General features: G+C 43.6%; 1 protein-coding gene across 2 annotated transcripts in view; it reads left to right on the forward strand.

The window, feature by feature from the left end:
* The first annotated feature begins 434 nt into the window (after positions 1-434).
* LOC106605289 (OTU domain-containing protein 7B-like) overlaps positions 435-19,440 on the forward strand; it is a 34,907-nt gene continuing 15,901 nt past the window's right edge. The window contains exons 1-2 of one of the 2 annotated variants that reach the window (XM_045718424.2): positions 460-711; positions 11,032-11,097. The gene's annotated coding sequence lies outside the window, so the exon portion shown is untranslated. Of the gene's footprint in view, positions 712-11,031; positions 11,098-19,440 lie in introns of both variants that reach the window. The other variant, XM_014200762.3, reaches the window with a different exon arrangement.

Raw genomic sequence — 19,440 nt, forward strand, 5'->3', positions numbered from 1 at the left:
GTTTAGTATGTAGAATACAGTTATCTTATTGCTGAGCGATGGGAGACAATTTAGGGAGGTGAGACTTTGGCTTTGTGGCTCTTTGCTGACAGAAACGTCCCCTTAATTATCCTTATTCTAGTGAACCTCAATCTCCACCACACTCTTGGCCCAGAGTCAACTGAATTCATGCTGTAACACAACAAAATGTGGAATAGGTCAAGGGGTATGAATACTTTCTGAAGGCACAAGTTTGCACATTAGCTACATCACCCAGATGACCTCATCGAAGGAACAGTTCCCGTCCCATCCCTAGCCTTGAATCGATTGCCTACCTCTCCTTTCTCTGCAGCCAATCGGCGTATGAAGGTTCTCCCACTCTCCCTTTTCCATTTGACGTTAACTACACTGGAACATTTCAGTCAAAAAGTATCGTGTGGTCATTGGTGTTCTGGATTGTCAGGCAACATCAGTCTGTTTTGCGATTGGCAGGCGACAATTTGGCTACCTCAGCTGGCCTGACTCAGAAGCGCCTTGGTTGACATTGTTGTTGTTGTTGTAAGAAACTACTTTGTCGTTGAGTCTTGTTTTGGATTTACTGTAGACTGCAACCTCCGGATTCGCTCAAAGTCAGGAACAACTGGTCTAATAAACGTGGAGGTTTTCACAATATTTGTCGAGAGGGAGGACCATTATGGGACGATGAAAGAAATATCTGCGAAGCCGCTTAAGGTAAGCAGACAAGGGACACTCAACTGCTAACGTTAGCTAGCTGGCTTGCTAACGACTTTAGCTTGTAACATTATAGCTAGCTGGCAACATTTTGGACAGGACGACCAGTAGCTGGCTTTGTATGAACCTTTTAATGAGTTGGAAGGAACTAGCTCGCTAACTCATTAAATGGGAAGTTTTAAGTGGGAGACTCCTAGACGGCTAAAACATGAAACAGAGCGGGTTCGATTTACCAGGTAGCTAACTAAGTTACCTAGCTAACGTTAACTAGTAAGCCCAGCCTGATAACTCATTTAGCTACTAGCTAACTAGACTTGTTAACGTAACTTGCGTTAGTAACGGGCTAGCTATAACGTTAGCTTTCAATTTAATTCAAGTCCCGTTAACAATGTCGCTTCGGTTACTGTGCCTTGTTAGCTAACGTTAGTTAACTGCGTTCAGGATAACTTCGCTAACATTAACTAGCTGGTTAGTTTTCTTTCTTGCCAATCTGCCTAGTTAGTCAGAAAAGGATAGGACAAAGATGTACTATGCTTAGTTAACTAACGTTAGTTTCGTTAACAAATTTAGCTAGCTAACGCTTAGCCCATTCATAGACGACATACACATACCAGTCGGCTCCTTTAGTAACGTTACATTCTTGGGCTAACTAACGGTAAGTTAACGTTAGCTGACTAGTTAGCCATTATACTCTCTTCTTGTATCCTCATACAACTCTCCTTGTATCATTCTCTCCCCATCTAATGTTAGGCCTATGGATCTATTTGAGGAATGAGCAACTTCAAACGGGAGGCCTCTGTCAGTCAATTGTTGGTGAAATATTCAGCAAATCGTAGCCCTGTTGCTTGCTATAATTAACGTTTTAAAGTAAACCCATAGACATGCAGAGAGTATCAAATGTTATATCAATGCAAGGGACTCCTGCTTTATAGTTATTTGCCCCGGTGAGTTTAATAATGGCCTCTATTTAGGCAATTGTTTAGTTAATTGTAAAACATTGACATTACATTTCAATGCCACTCTTAGTTCACTAATATTCTTCCCCGATGGTTGAAACCAGTGACATAGGCTTTGACAGCTCCACAGTGTATGTGTTTATGTAAAGACCTCTCCTCATTATGTAAACTATGCATTGCGCCATTGCCAACACCACTACAGTGAAATGGTAGCATTACACTTTGACTTGAATTATTCAGCTCTTTATTTACAATTTATTTTGTTTGCTTGTAGTCTGATATAGGCAGCCAACCTGCAACATAAAAGTAGGACAGAGACATGCTCTTCGCTGCTTAGGCCTACAGGGCCTTCTCTCTGTTTCATTATGTAAAGAAGGCACATTGTTAGGAGAAATGAGGGTAGTCTAACCCTTATCAACTCTACCTTCTCTGCAGCTTTCTGACTGCTGTTTGTATGCACTTGGACCTGAACCCACGCATGTGTTGCACCCACTACAAGTACGCTATGCATTATACCATCATCATTGCCAGATGAAGCATCATTTTGGGAGTTATGACTATTTGCATTAAAACACTAGTCGATCAAGCCTACCGCTTGGGGAGAGAAAGGAAACAAAAGGGACAAATGCAGCAAATGCCTTTTATAGTAGTACAAGTAGAATTCAGAGGGAGCGCACAAGCACAGTGGAATTCTGAGGGATCTATTATTGCAGTGGGAGGAAGAAATGCAGCTAGCCCTCCCACTTCTACTCATTTCAATGGCAATGCAGGGGGATGCTTGAAAGGCAAAATGGAAGGGCTAAATGGCAAGAGGAGTGTTCCCCAGTGAGCAGACTGCTAGGGTGTGAGTGCAAGTTTGCATCGTCAGGCTTCGTTACGCAAGTCTTCCCTTTTTCAAGGAATGCATTGATCATACAGCGTCACACAGAACACCTGAGGCCATCTTTTGGGGAGACTGTATAGTGTCCCTCTGTGATATTGAGATTCTCTAGTACAACTAAGACGCTGTGAATGACTGTTTTAATTCAGCAGTAAATGTCAAATATGTTACACAAAAAAAACAATTAAAAACAACAGCATCACATGGAACAAAATGGTCTTCTGAAGGCATTTGTTTGACAGTGATCACTAATTGTTTTGCATAGAGCCCTTTGACGCTTGACAATGAAACATGGAAAATCTGTGGTTCATGGCTTAATTTGCAACTTTTCATGCTTCTCCACCAACATTTAAATGGTTTGTTTTTTACCTCTAAATTGCCCTGAGATTTATAAACACAACACTGTGTCAAACTGGATGGCTGGCTGAATCACAGGTGGGAGAAACATGACACTGATGACAGAGAGCATTATCACCATAATCCATCAAGGCAAGGGATTATCCTATTGACCTGGTGACGTCATAATTCGCTTGTTTTATCACCAGTTGAGCATTGTGGAAGTTTTCAGGGTGTGCTTGTCTAGTTTATTGGTGTCCTTTAGCCTATGTGTGACACACAGTGAAGTCATCCACACATGAAAGATCTGTGTGCAGTTCCCTTGTGAGCACTCATGTCTTATTTGGACAGTTCTGTGGAGAGAAAAACCCAGATTCCATCCATTTGTCCTTTAGGATCCTTTCCCTCTGTCCAGGCTCCTTAGCTAGCACTCTCTCAAAGCTCTAGTCTAAATGGTTTGTCACTGTACAGTTTATAAATGCTCTGAAGTGTTACCTATGTAAAGTTATGAGTTAAAGCTAAACCCCCTCTTCATCTCTCTCTCACACAGGCATTTAGCCTACCATTGTGTTGGTTGGCTTTAGCCATCATGACTGTCTCTGTGTGGTAGGAGAGACTGAATATTATATTTCACTGTGGAACCCTGCTGCCGCAGCAATGCCTAGTCTAGAGATACAATTTTAAAGTGGTCTCTCGCTGGGCTCCCCCAAACAGCTGTTCAGTAAGAGTGTGTTTCAAGGATCCAGTGTCAGCTTCAGTGCCAGGTCCATGTAGATTAAAACTATCCCCATAGGATCCCTCTACCCCCACAAACAAGGTCAGATTAATAAGTAAATAGTTGAGTGCTTCTCCAGGTTAGTGGGACAACTGCATGACTCTGCGTCTCTTATTGCCTCTGTGTTCAAGGATTGTAATTTGTCCTACCACGACCAAATGCTACAGGGAACACAATGCAGATCTAGGCTTTTAGTAGGCCCATGCATGCAGGAGTCACCCCTTCAACCCTGGTTGTTGCCAGCTTAATGTTCCAGGCAACATGGGCATTTCATTGCTGTCATCAGGGAGGTCAGACCTTGGGTTACCAAAGTTAACCTGGACTCCTGAAAATAACTTCATTGAGCAGCTGACCAATTCCGCCATGACTTTAGTTCTGGGTTAACCGAGATTACTTAGGCCTAGTTGCTTACAATGACTGTGATATTGTTTGTGGTTATCTCACCTAGCTACCTTAAGATGAATGCACTAACTTTAATTCGCTCTGGATAAGAGTGTCTGCTAAATTACTCAAATGTAATGTAAACGTTAACATGAATGGACACATCCTACTAGCCGTCGTGAAGAAATTCTCTAACTAGGCAACAATTTATTCTTCAGATTCGCACTGGTGGTCACAATTACTGCTTTACACAGCATATATATATATATATATATATAATGTGTGTGTGTATGTGCCATACATTTTCATAAGACTTTATAACCATGACATGTGAGACATCTAGAATTCCACCACCATGCACCCCTGCATCCTTGTTTGCCAGCACACCGCATAGCCCAGACAAGACTGTACCAGATGTGCTTTGGAAGAAAAAACATCCCCATGATTCCTCAGCAGAGGGGCAATCAATAGGAAGCTTGTCTCTGAGATCCTGTGCACCCAGACTGCGACTCATAAAACCCTGTTCAGCCCCACCCTCCACTGCGTGCCTGGATGCCTGCCAGCCTTTTGACACAGCAGCCAGGGCTGTTTGTGTCAGGGTGGCGAGGCCTTCAAAACCATGCATCAGCAATCACACCCCGGCCTCTCCCCATGTCCCTACCTAGTACCTACCTCCTTTATGTTCAACCAGAGACTGGGTGAGTGTGCCCAATGCTTTGGGATACTCTGACTTGTTCTTTTACCATTTTATGTGGGGTTTTTTTACTCAACTTTGCTATGCCAACTCTTTTCACAGAGGCATCACTGTGGTATGATTGAAGGATGTTGAAAATATTGAGTTCTGCTGATATTAAACAATGGGACACATGCTCCCAGTTTTGCTTTTCTGAAGCATCCCCAATATTATCTCAGCATCGCTCTACAGATGGGCCAACCGGGTCAAAAGGTTGATGGGTATAGCCAAATTGAGGGGTGAATGGGTACAGAGGCTATACTTTTGCCCTCTCACATAAAAAAAGATCCAAAATCCCCCATGACTGGGCCCTCTACCCGGAAGGAAGCCATGGTAAGATCACAGGGCCGCTGGCTCCTCACCCTTCCTCTACAACACAACAGCAGTCCTTCCCACTCTCTCCACTCCAAGACAGAACAGCAGTAATCCTATCCCCGCAGGAGAGGAGCCTCTCGCCCAGGGTGACGTAAAGCCACCTCACTGCCTTGACTGCTAAGCCAGCACCACGTGGGGATTCACATGAGCATTAGTGCCCAGGCCTGTCACGGCTAATGCTTGTTTAACCACTGCCGTTAGCCTAGCCACGGACTGCTTACAGGTTCGGTATGCCTTGCACATACATAGGATGGGCCTACCCGATGTTGAAAATAAGTTATTTAATGTGTGTTTTCAGAGAGCATGGCTAATTCTATCACAGCAAAACAGATCATTTACCATTCATTTTGGGCTGACAGTATTCTGACTTGAGATCCACAGGTGCAACTCGGCATTAATCATAATTAATTTAGGCTATTGTCAATGGGAGACTTAAAATTCAAGATATCAACTTGGATATTGCCCATTCTGATCATAATGGTAGTAGGTTTTTGAACAATTGCAAATATCAAGACCTTTGTATTCAGTGTATTTTGTACAAGAAGGCTGTTGCCTCCTTAAAAAGATATATGCATAACAAATCTTTTATAGGATTTTTACTTTAAGACATCATTTACAGGTTTTGTAATATGGTCAGGATGTGTACTGTTCTTGGTTGTTTCCACAGAGCAGTGCAGCCAAAGATGCAGGTTTGCTTTTAAGAAATATCTGATATGCGTGAAGGAGTAATGCAAAAGCTAACTCCCACCCTCCTTTTAAATGTGAGTTATGTAAGCCCTAGCTCATTGTTCTATACCCACAACAAACCATGTTTTTGTGAACTCTCATTGGCATCTACAAGACATTGATGGCTTTTGCATGTTAAGCTACTGGGGAAAGCAAATATTGGTCAACATTTTTGAATTCAGTCTCATGCCTCTTACTGCCCTCAGGTTTTACTGTCCATAAGGTTTAATTGCTTTTATAAACTGGGTGGTTAGAGCCCTGAATGCGGATTGGCTGACAGCCGTGGTGTATCAGACCGTATACCAAGGGTATGACAAAACATTACATTTTTACTGCTCCCAATACATTGGTAACCAGTTTATAATAGCAATTAGGCACCTCGGGGGTTTGTGGTATATGTCTAATATACCACGGCTAAGGGCTGTACTCCGCGATGTGTCGTGCCTAAGAACAGCCCTTAGCTGGGTATATTGGCCATATACCACACCCCCTCGTGCCTTATTGCTTAATTGCACAATTTCATCCAAATAGGCTAGCTGTGTTCGGACGATGCAGAAGCTGGCATTTCTGCACAAAGACAAGACATCAATAAAAAGCAGCTAGTGCCGTATGAGGAGTTACCGCCCACGGTGTGCTGAGTTTAGGTTGGCAGTTCTCCGGGAATACTGAAACCAGGGCAGATTGTTCCCTGAGTCCAACTAAAACAATTCTGCTGCATATCTCTGTGCTGCAGTCCTTCATTGGCATAGCAGCGCTCTGCTCGCACTCTGCAGCTGACAGAATCAAGCTCTATTATTTTGTTTATCCACAGCATTGAAGAGCATTGACATGTAAGCAGATGGGCACAAAGTGTAGGCCTAGTCTCATTACAACACACACAAATCAAACATGCCCTTGTAAATTGTCCTGTTACTCCCTTTCTGTGACCATTCTCTGTGAACTACCCGTGTGTCCTCGCAGGTTGCTACATGGCACAGCAAGGCACAATATGGCATGGGTCAGCACCGCATGGCACGGCACTGCATGGCACACAGCACCAGTCGGAGGATATGTCAGGGGCGTCAGTACTGTTGGCTGCTGCCTCGGCATCCCACATCCCCATCTGAAGCCATCTGCTATGAGTGGCTGTTAATTAGCACTGCTTGACTGTTGATGACTGGGTCTGACTACAGCGACAGGCCCTGGGCACAGGGCAGGGTTACCTCTGAAGCCAGGCACTGGGCAGCTGTAATAAAGTGCCCAGTGGAGCATGGTGGCAGGAGAGGAGAGAACAGGCTGTTCTGAAATACTCCATGCCATATGCACATGACCCCCACCACCAATCGTGAACTGGGGGGAGGAGTTGAGACATCCTTTTCCTCACTTGAGAAAGACCGTTTGTGGGTAAGTGAAACTTTGTTGAGACCTCGTCCACAAAATGCTTGGCTTAGCCATGACATCAGCTCTCAGACACTTTGATAAACAGTTTCTCTGGAAAGCTATTACTCTGCCCATTTGAACTGCTTGAACTTGGCAGTTACTGCCACGCTGCCGTGCATGTCAACAAGGAAATCGGGCCTCCGTCTGCCAAAAAAAGAATGACCGACTACCAGGCCCCCTAACCCTTCTGTACCCTACTGGAGTTAGCCTACACTGCCAGTTACTACTGAAAAGCCTGCAGTCACTAGTCCTATGCTGTCAGAGAACACTGCACACCTTACTGGTGACATAACCCATTTACCCATTGAAGTTCAGCAGATTCACCGGAGAGAGCGAGCAAGGAGCCTGTCAGGGATGTTTTGTCTTGTAGACAAGCTTCCGAGCAATGACACTTGCAGACATAGCTTAGCTGTCTTGTTTGCTCGCCGGAACTTTTTGTCGGTTTCCCCGCCTCTGTTTTCTTTCAGTTGTCTGCTGTTTAAAAACTTTGCACAGTGGGGAGGTGATACATTTGGTTCATGATTATGGAGGGGTATTTTTAGGCTGTGGTCTGTTGTAATTTTGCCACCTTGCCGATAAGGGGCTGGCTTTCTGTATGCATTTCTAGCTGTGGTAACAAACTGTTCAAAGTCTCCTTTTTTTTCCACAGTACAACATACAGGGTCAACAATTAGCTATCACATGGAATGAGAAGCTTGAGTATTTAAGGAGTGAGGGAAGACTGGGAACAAGCGTTACTGAATGCTTACAGCAGGCTTAGACAACACGTGGGATCCCCTTAGGCCATTCAATCTTTGATGCCACTTTGTTTTATAGTCTCCTTCAGATGGGATGATGTTGATGTGAACTTCTAGTTTTATCTGAGGCATTTTGGGGGCTAAAGAGTTGGTGCTGACGGGATAAGCTGATCCAGGTGTGTGTTGGCGAGAGGAAGGGTGAAAGGGGCAGATTTCTGGGTGATGACTGGACATCTCTAAGCAATGACTCCAGCAACATGCCTTCTCTTAGGGTGGTCATCCCATGGAATCTCTGACATCAGCTCTATCTCTTTCTCCCCCTTTCTCTTTCGGTTTGCGCATGAGCAGTGTGTCTTTGTATTCAGTTGCACAGCTTACCTCAGCTGGTGTCCAAGCCTTGATCAAGACTGGAATCTCTGAGTTCATGAATGAATAGAAGATGACCAAAAGACCAGGCCTAATTCAAAGGGAAAACGAGTAACAACCATTTGTTTCCCCGAACTCTTGCGCCTGTTGATTTGGCTAAGAGCTGGAAGGCATTGAAAATTGGAGATGTTAGTCTCGCCACCTGAACTGGTTAAGCACATTTACTCAACCAAATGGAGAAAATATTGATGGTACCATTAGCAACACACAAATTTGCTAGCAGAACAGGAGAATTAAAAAAAATATAGACAGATTCCTGTAAAGGCGAGATGTGGAACAGAAACGACAGTATGGACTTGTAGGGTCTTCTCGGCTCCTGACTGATCACAGATATTGCTGTGTTCCTGCGCCATGTTTAATGGGCACTCAATGATTTGCATTGTGTTGACTACCATGGTGTTAAGTTGCTTAGCGTAAATCAAATCAAATGTATTTTATATAGCCCTTCGTACATCAGCTGATATCTCAAAGTGCTGTAGAGAAACCCAGCCTAAAACCCCAAACAGCAAGCAATGCATGTGAAAGAAGCACGGTGGCTAGGAAAAACTCCCTAGGAAAAACTCCCTAGAAAGGCCAAAACCTAGGAAGAAACCTAGAGAGGAACCAGGCTATGAGGGGTGGCCAGTCCTCTTCTGGCTGTGTCCGGGTGGATATTATAACAGAACATGGTCAAGATGTTAAAATGTTCATGAATGACCAGCATGGTCAAATAATAATAATCATAGTAGATGTCGAGGGTGTAACAAGCACGTCCGGTGAACAGGTCAGGGTTCCATAGCCGCAGGCAGAACAGTTGAAACTGGAGCAGCAGCACGGCCAGGTGGACTGGGGACAGCAAGGAGTCATCATGCCAGGTAGTCCTGAGGCATGGTCCTAGGGCTCAGGTCCTCCGAGAGAAAGAGAGAATTAGAGAGAGCATATTTAAATTCACACAGGACACCGGATAAGACAAGAGAAATACTCCAGATGTAACAGACTGACCCTAGCCCCCCGACACACAAACTACTGCAGCATAAATACTGGAGGCTGAGACGGGAGGGATCAGAAGACACTGTGGCCCCATCCGATGACCAGACCATTCCATAAAAATGGAGCTCTATAGGAGAAAGCCCTACCTCCAGCCGTTTGCTTAGAAATTCTAGGGACAATTAGGAGGCCTGCGTCTTGTGACCGTAGCGTACGTGTAGGTATGTACGGCAGGACCAAATCGGGAAGATAGGTAGGAGGAAGGCCATGTAATGCTTTGTAGGTTAGCAGTAAAACCTTGATATCAGCCCTTGCCTTAACAGGAAGCCAGTGTAGGGAGGCTAGCACTGGAGTAATATGATCAAATATTTTGGTTCTAGTCAGGATTCTAGCAGCCGTATTTATCACTAACTGAAGTTTGTTTAGTGCTTTATCCAGGTAGCCGGAAAGTAGAGCATTGCAGTAGTCCAGCCTAGAAGTAACAAAAGCATGGATAAATTTTTCTGCATCATTTTTGGACAGAAAGTTTCAGATTTTTGCAATGTTACGTAGATGGAAAAAAGCTTTCCTTGAAACAGTCTTGATATGTTCTTCAAAAGAGAGATCAGGGTCCAGAGTAACGCCGAGGACCTTCACAGTTTTATTTGAGACGACTGTACAACCATCCAGATTAATTGTCAGATTCAACAGAAGATCTCTTTGTTTCTTGGGACCTAGAACAAGCATCTCTGTTTTGTCCGAGTTTAAAAGTAGAAAGTTTGCAGCCATCCATTTCTTTATGTCTGAAACACAGGCTTCTAGCAAGGGCAATTTTTGGGCTTCCCCATGTTTCATTGAAATGTACAGCTGTGTGTCGTCCGCATAGCAGTGAAATTTAACATTATGTTTTCGAATGACATCCCCAAGAAGTAAAATATATAGTGAAAACAATAGTGGTCCTAAAACGGAACCTTGAGGAACACCGAAATTTACAATTGATTTGTCAGAGGACAAACCATTCACAGAGACAAACTGATATCTTTCCGACAGATAAGATCTAAACCAGGCCAGAACTTGTCCATGTAGACCAATTTGGGTTTCCAATCTCTCCAAAAGAATGTGGTGATCGATGGTATCAAAAGCAGCACTAAGATCTAGGAGCACGAGGACAGATGCAGAGCCTCGGTCTGACGTCATTAAAAGGTCATTTACCACCTTCACAAGTGCAGTCTCAGTGCTATGATGGGGTCTAAAACCAGACTGAAGCGTTTCGTATACATTGTTTGTCTTCAGGAAGGCAGTGAGTTGCTGCGCAACAGCTTTTTCTAAATTCTTTGAGAGGAATGGAAGATTCGATATAGGCCGATAGTTTTTTATAATTTCTGGGTCAAGAGAGGCTTTTTCAAGAGAGGCTTTATTACTGCCACTTTTAGTGAGCTTGGTACACATCCGGTGGATAGAGAGCCGTTTATTATGTTCAACATAGGAGGGCCGAGCACAGGAAGCAGCTCTTTCAGTAGTTTAGTTGGAATAGGGTTCAGTATGCAGCTTGAGGGTTTAGAGGCCATGATTATTTTCATCATTGTGTCAAGAGATATAGTACTAAAACACTTTATCTCCCTTGATCCTAGGTCCTGGCAGAGTTGTGCAGACTCAGGACAATGGAGCTTTGGAGGAATACGCAGATTTAAAGAGGAGTAATTTGCTTTCTAATGATCATGATCTTTTCCTCAAAGAAGTTCATAAATGTATTACTGCTGAAGTGAAAGCCATCCTCCATTTGCGAATGCTGCTTTGTAGTTAGCTTTGCGACAGTATCAAAAATATATTTCGGATTGTTCTTATTTTCCTCAATTAAGTTGGAAAAATAGGATGATCGAGCAGCAGTGAGGGCTCTTCGATACTGCACAGTACTGTCTTTCCAAGCTAGTCGGGAGACTTCCAGTTTGGTGTGGCGCCATTTCCGTTCCAATTTTCTGGAAGCTTGCTTCAGAGCTCGTGTATTTTCTGTATACCAGGGAGCTAGTTTCTTATGACAGATGTTTTTAGGGGTGCAACTGCATCTAGGGTATTCTGCAAGGTTAAATTGAGTTCCTCGGTTAGGTGGTTAACTGATTTTTGTCCTCTGACGTCCTTGGGTAGGCAGAGGGAGTCTGGAAGGGCATCAAGGAATCTTTGGGTTGTCTGAGAATTTATAGCACGACTTTTAATGCTCCTTGGTTGGGGTCTGAGCAGATTATTTGTTGCAAACGCAATAAAATGGTGGTCCGATAATCCAGGATTATGAGGAAAAACATTAAGATCCACAACATTTATTCCATGGGACAAAACTAGGTCCAGAGTATGACTGTGGCAGTGAGTAGGTCCAGAGACATGTTGGACAAAACCCACTGAGTCGATGATGGCTCCGAAAGCCTTTTGGAGTGGGTCTGTGGACTTTTCCATGTGAATGTTAAAGTCACCAAAAATTGTAATATTATCTGCTATAACTACAAGATCTGATAGGAATTCAGGGAACTCAGTGAGGAACACTGCATATGGCCCAGGAGGCCTGTAAACAGTAGCTATAAAAAGTGATTGAGTAGGCTGCATAGATTTCATGACTAGAAGCTCAAAAGACGAAAACGTCATTGTTTTTTTTTTTTGTAAATTGAAATTTGCTATCATAAATGTTAGCAACACCTCCGCCTTTGCCGGATGCACGGGGGGTATGGTCACTAGTGTAACCAGGGGGTGAGGCCTCATTTAACACAGTAAATTCATCAGGCTTAAGCCATGTTTCAGTCAGGCCAATCACATCAAGATTATGATCAGTGATAAGTTCATTGACTATAACTGCCTTGGAAGTGAGGGATCTAACATTAACCTCTATGGGCTAGGCTACTCAACAGCCAGTGTAATCCCGTGGCGCGATATTCAAATACCTTAGAAATGCTATTACTTCAATTTCTCAAACATATGACTATTTTACACCATTTTAAAGACAAGACTCTCGTTAATCTAACCACACTGTCCGATTTCAAAAAGGCTTTACAACGAAAGCAAAACATTAGATTATGTCAGCAGAGTACCCAGCCAGAAATAATCAGACACCCATTTTTCAAGCTAGCATATAATGTCACATAAACCCAAACCACAGCTAAATGCAGCACTAACCTTTGATGACCTTCATCAGATGACAATCCTAGGACATTATGTTATACAATACATGCATGTTTTGTTCAATCAAGTTCATATTTATATCAAAAAACAGCTTTTTACATTAGCATGTGACTAGCATGTGACTAGCATTCCCACCAAACACTTCTGGTGAATTTACTAAATTACTAAATTACAAATAGCGACGTTTTGTTCGTGCGTTCAAGACACTACCGTACTTTGAAGCATGTCAAACGCTGTTTAAAATCAATTTTTATGCGATAATATTCCGACCGGGAGTCGTTGTTTCGTTCAAAGAGAGAGAAAGTAAACATGGTGTCGGCTCGTGCACGCGCCTCCAGTCTCATTGTCCTCAGATCGACCACTATACAAATGCGCTAATGTTTTTCAGCCATGGCATGCAAAGTCACCATTCATCGTTCTGGCGCCTTCTGAGAGCCTATGGGAGCGTTAGAAAATGTCACGTTATGCCAGAGATCCCCTGTTTTGGTTAGAGATGATCAAGAAGGCCAAGAAATAGTCAGAGAGAGCGCTTCCTGTTTGGAATCTTCTCAGGTTTTGGCCTGCCAAATGAGTTCTGTTATACTCACAGACACCATTCAAACAGTTTTAGAAACTTTAGGGTGTTTTCTATCCAAATCAAACAATTATATGCATATTCTAGTTACTGGGCAGGAGTAGTAACCAGATTAAATCGGGTACGTTTTTTATCCGGCCGTGCAAATACTGCCCCCTATCCCCAACAGGTTAAGTAACCCAATTTTGAGATGTGAGGTATCACCATCTCTTTCAATAATGGCAGGAATGGAGGAGGTCTTTATACTAGTGAGATTGCTAAAGCGAACACCGCCATCTTTAATTTTGCCCAACCTAGATCGAGGCACAGACACGGTCTCAATAGGGAAAGCTGAGCTGATTACACTGACTGTGCTAGTGGCAGACTCCACTAAACTAGCAGGCTGGCTAACAGCCTGCTGCCTGGCCTGCACCCTATTTCATTGTGGAGCTAGAGGAGTTAGAGCCCTGTCTATGTTCGTAGATAGGATGAGAGCACCCCTCCAACTAGGATGGAGTCCGTCACTCCTCAACAGGCCAGGCTTGGTTCTGTTTGTGGGTGAGTCCCAGAAAGAGGGCCAATGATCTACAAATTCTATCTTTTGGGAGGGCAGAACACCGTTTTCAACCAGCGATTGAGTTGTGAGACTCTGCTGTAGAGCTCATCACTCCCCCTAACTGGGAGGGGGCCAGAGACAATTATTCGATGCCGACACATCTTTCTAGCTGATTTACACGCTGAGGCTATGTTGCGCTTGGTGACCTCTGACTGTTTCATCCTAACATCGTTGGTGCCGACGTGGATAACAATATCTCTATACTCTCTACACTCGCCAGTTTTAGCTTTAGCCAGCACCGTCTTTAGATTAGCCTTAACGTCGGTAGCCCTGCCCCCTGGTAAACAGTGTATGATCGCTGGATGATTCGTTTTAAGTCTAATACTGCGGGTAATGGAGTCGCCAATGACTAGGGTTTTCAATTTGTCAGAGCTAATGGTGGGAGCCTTCTTCGGCGTCTCAGACCCCACAACGGGAGGAGTAGAGACCAGAGAAGTTTCGGCCTCCGACTCGCTTAATGGGGAGAACCGGTTGAAAGTTTCTGTCGGCTGAATAAGCGACACCGGTTGAGCATTCCTACAGCGTTTCCCTCCAGAAGCCATGAGAAAGATGTCCGGCTGCGGGGACCGTGCGAGGGGGTTTATACTAACGTTACTATCTGTACTTACTGGTGGCACAGATGCTGTTTCATCCTTTCCTACACTGAAATTACCCTTGCCTAACGATTGCGTCTGAAGCTGGGCTTGCAGCACAGCTATCCTTGCCGTAAGGCGATCGTTCTCCTGTATATTATAAGTACAACGACTGCAATTAGAAGGCATCATGTTAATGTTACTTAGCTTCGGCTTACCCTTGCCTAACGATTGCGTCTGAAGCTGGGCTTGCAGCACAGCTATCCTTGCCGTAAGGCGATCGTTCTCCTGTATATTATAAGTACAACGACTGCAATTAGAAGGCATCATGTTAATGTTACTTAGCTTCGGCTGTTTGAAGTCCTGACGAACCATGTCCAGATAAAACCTCCGGGGTGAAAAAGTTGAATGAAAAAAGTTGAGTGAGGGGAAAAACAAAAAATATACGGTAATGAAAAACTAAAAACCGTGAGGTAGTCAGGTAGCAAAGTAAGATCAGCGTAGCATGACATTGGGCAAATGTTGGACAGCTCTGTCTCTTATGATGTCTTGTTATTCGTTGCCTTGCAGTGTGTAGCCTATAGTCTTGGACTGTGCTTTGTCCAGGGCTCCTGCCTTTTACGTTTCTGCAGCTATGCAAAGCAAGAAGTGGGCAACTTCAGTTGAGCTGCGTTATGCTGACTTGTACAGCAAGACCATTGCTGCTGTGCGGTATGCTTAGTTGTAGTTGCAGTATTCTGAAGGTCAGTAGGAACTGGGTGAATGGGCTTGATTTTACTTCATTCCTCCACCAGACAAGCTCGGCCTCCTCAGACGTAGGGGTGCAGTTATGTAATGAGCTTGTGGGCTCAGCTTCAGTCAGTAATCAGACCATTGTTTGACTTCCTCTAGTTGTGAAGTGTCTGTACTCTGTTTCGTCACTTTATGATCTCTTGATCCTATTTCTGACTGATCCCTGGTACATTTGACTTGCTGAGAATGATGGACTATTAGTACATAACAAGGAAGGCTTGGTGCTATTACACGCTCATAAGATTTTGTTTCTTTTAAAGCTGTGATTAGGCTAGACTTATATGCGATATAGGTTTTCCATTTACAGTAGTAGCTCTTCAGGCTATAGTTGACAGTCTTGTATGCCACTTCATAAAGTTCATAAATCAGTCTAACCAAATAGCTTAAGCTGTTGTTCCAGTGTTTTTGGCCATCTCTGAGCTGCTGTGTTTCGGACTACTGTGCCACTTCCTAACCCCTCTCCACCTTTCCTCCAGCCCAGGGGTATGGGCCTACCACTGGGCAACATTTATCATCATTGACGCAACTCACACAGCCTTGGTTGTCTTATCAGCCCTTCTATATCATCACTCGTGATTTTTGCGGTGGTGAGAGGGTGTTACACACTCACTGAGATCACAGGGAAACTTTGATTAAACTAAAATAGAACTGACACATTTAGAGATGTGGTCATCCATCATCTTGTCCTGACTGAGGATGAAATCGGAATAGGACATCCCAATTGTCCGTCTTTGGAAAAGGCTGACTTAAGGCTATATGTTGATAACAATGGAACAATATAATTGTAAAGCCTGAGTATCTTCAGGTACAGTGGCTAGCCTTACCGTTTTCATATTGGGCCTTAGGCTCTAGCTGCTCTCCCTCTCGACTGTAAAGTGAGGTTCATGTTTCACATGATGAATGACTTAGTGGGCCAAACATGAAATGGCAAGTCTTTCTGCTGTGCACTAGTGACATCCAACAACCCTGCTCCCCCTTCACTGGAAGTGCAGATCACTCTCATTTTGTAAGGATGCATAGAGGGCTGACTTTAAAGAATGACTGCCCTTAAAAAGCTAATTCTCATTTGGTCATATAGTCAGTCTTGTCCAAAACAGAGATTTGTGAGTTTTAAAGGAAAAAATTAAATAAAGGGTACTGTAACAGTTTTCCTTGGCTTAAGTTTATTTCAATCCTGTCCACAGCTGGCAGCACCCAAGTAATCCTCAATTCGGAATGCGTAGCTGCACGCGACCCCATCGTATTGTCCATGGTCAAATTGGTTTCACATTCGATAGTCCCCAACTAGCCTCCTTAGGGATATCAGTAAATTACACAACGTAGGCCTACATGGGACAATATTTTAATGTCAGTAGCTACAAATTTCAATGACTTAACCTCAAACGTACTATAGATTGTAAAAATGCATATACAAATATTGAGGCATTTTAATGAGACAACTAAAAGATGTGAAAATATTGTCCCATTTACATTGCGTAATCTATTGACGGTGCTTAACTAGCCCCAGAAATAGGCTATCCAATGTCAAACCAACTTTGCCACAGTTGCACACCAGCCTGCTAATTGGGGAAAGTATTTGGCTAGCACTAACTAGCCTAGGCAACTACAAGACACAAGACCTGGTTAGACTGTTTCAAGTTATGTACGAACGCTTGCCACGTGGGAAAACACACACAGGACGCCCACATTTAACCCCCCCCCCAAGACAACTCTACTTTGGCTTCAGTCATGGCCGCTGCATTTAATGACCAAGCCGATAAACGAAGCCAAATCAGGAAGTTCAACTCCCTTTAATAGTAGCCTCAAAATGTTGTTTTTTTGCTTCATGAGGTTCTGAATACGACTATGTGAAGGGTTGGCAGACGTCACCAAAATTCTGAAATATCAGTTATTCCAGACCTGTGCATCTTTCTTAGCAGTAGGCCTACCAGTTTATTTGATGCTCCCCCTGTGCGCTACCACAGGCAATGCAGATTTATCATGAGAGTGCCTGTACAGCTGGACCTAATTTCTTGTCCAGGCTTGATGGAAGTTGGTGGAGCAAGATGTCTCGTAGGCCTAGATAGGCAAGGTTTTCTAAGTGCTGGGCCTATAGTGGAGCAAGTGCAAAAAACACATCTAGGTCTTGGTGTAAGCCTACTTAAGTAATGTAGGTCATATTGAGTGACCTTACATGATTGCACAATGTGACATGACAAAGCATTTGGAGCAGTCCCGCCCTTAATAACTAGGCTATAACCTAGTCTTTCTCGGTCTTGTTGTGCTAAACATTTATCTTAGTCTAGATCACTTCCTATAATATCTGATTTAATTTTAAAGGAATGGTTCTATAGACCTATTCCTGTTTGGAATAATATCACTAGTATTCTTCTGTGGCTCTCTCAGCTGCTGGGGTGGCAGCTCTCTTGTTTTAGCTGGCTCACACCCCAGGTTATGTAGCTGTGTGTTAGACCAACATGGCCCCAAACTACTTTCCAAGGAGGCCTCTGCTGTTTTAGTGACTAATAATTTAGTGTCATGATTTCAGGCCATGCCCCTTTTGGGTCCAATTTATCATTCAAAATGTGTCAAGCAGCACTATCTTTTTTTTCTATGTTCATTTGATTCAGTGTTTGATTTTTAGGTTTGTACTAGTCTCGTGACAACAAAAAAACAGTTAAAATGTCTGTCAGGAGACTGGGATATGACAGATAGTGTGGAACAATTCTTCTGTTGTGCTTGTTTTGTGTCACTGTTAGTTTGGAAGAATCACGATTTTTGAGGGGGTTCACCTACACCTGACCATGCATTATTTTGAATTTCAGAATGGGAGGGTGTATTTGGCCCATAGACTTTCCCAAGGCTTGCAGAGCGAGAGTGAGGTTGGGGTGGGAAGCTACCAAACAGGATCCGCTTGAAGCATCGTTAGCCATCGTTCCACAAAAACTGCGGCCCTTGCAGAGCAAGGGGAACAACTACTTCAAGGTCTCAGAGCGAGTGACGTCACCGATTGAAACGCTATTAGCGCGCACCCCACTAACTAGCTAGCCATTTCACATCGGTTACACTAGCCTAATCTCGGCAGTTCATAGGCTTGAAGTCCTAACAGCTCAATGCTTGAAGCACAGCGAAGAGCTGCTGGCAAACGCACGGAAGTGCTGTTTGAATGAATGCTTACGAGCCTGCTGCTGCCTACCACCGCTCAGTCAAACTGCTCTATCAAATCATAGACTTAATTATAACATAATAACACACAGAAATACGAGCCTTAGGTCATTAATATGGTCAAATCCGGAAACTATCATTTTGAAAACAAAATGTTTATTCTTTCAGTGAAAATACGGAACGGTTCCGTATTTATTTACATTTACGTCATTTAGCAGATGCTCTTATCCAGAGCGACTTACAAATTGGTGCATTCACCTTATGATATCCAGTGGAACAACCACTTTACAATAGTACATCTATATCTTTTTTGGGGGGAGGGTTAGAAGGATTACTTAATCCTATCCCAGTTATTCCTTAAAGAGGTGGGGTTTCAGGTGTCTCCGGAAGGTGGTGATTGACTCCGCTGTCCTGGCGTCGTGAGGGAGCTTGTTCCACCATTGGGGTGCCAGAGCAGCAAACAGTTTTGACTGGGCTGAGCGGGAGCTGTGCTTCCGCAGAGGTAGGGAGGCGAGCAGGCCAGAGGTGGATGAACGCAATGCACTTCTTTGGGTGTAGGGACTGATCAGAGCCTGAAGGTACGGAGGTGCCGTTCCCCTCACAGCTCCGTAGGCAAGCACCATGGTCTTGTAGCAGACCATGGTCTAACGGATGGCATCCCAAGTCTAAATATTGCTGTTACATTGTACAACCTTCAATGTTATGTCATAATTATGTACAATTCTGTCAAATTAATTACGGTCTTTGTTAGGAATAAATGGTCTTCACACAGTTCGCAACGAGCCAGGCGGCCCAAACTGCTGCATATACCCTGACTGCTTGCACGGAATACAAGAGAAGTGACACAATTTTCCTAGTTAAAAGAAATTCATGTTAGCAGGCAATATTAACTAATATAAACTAGTAATATCATCAACCATGTGTAGTTAACTAGTGATTATGTTAAGATTGATTGTTTTTTATAAGATAAGTTTAATACTAGCTAGCAACTTACCTTGGCTTCTTGCTGCACTCGTGTAACAGGTAGTCAGCCTGCTATGCAGGCTCCTCGTGGAGTGCAATGTAATCGGCCATGATCAGTGTCCAAAAATGCTGATTACCGATTGTCAGGAAAACTTGAAATCGGCCATTTCGATTAATCGGTCGACCTATAGTGCTTACACTCAACTCTCTTTTCTCCTAAATCACGTGCAGTACGCCT

The sequence above is a fragment of the Salmo salar genome, chromosome 05, assembly GCF_965601325.2.
Source record: "Salmo salar chromosome 05, fSalSal1, whole genome shotgun sequence".
NCBI classification, from domain to species: domain Eukaryota; kingdom Metazoa; phylum Chordata; class Actinopteri; order Salmoniformes; family Salmonidae; genus Salmo; species Salmo salar.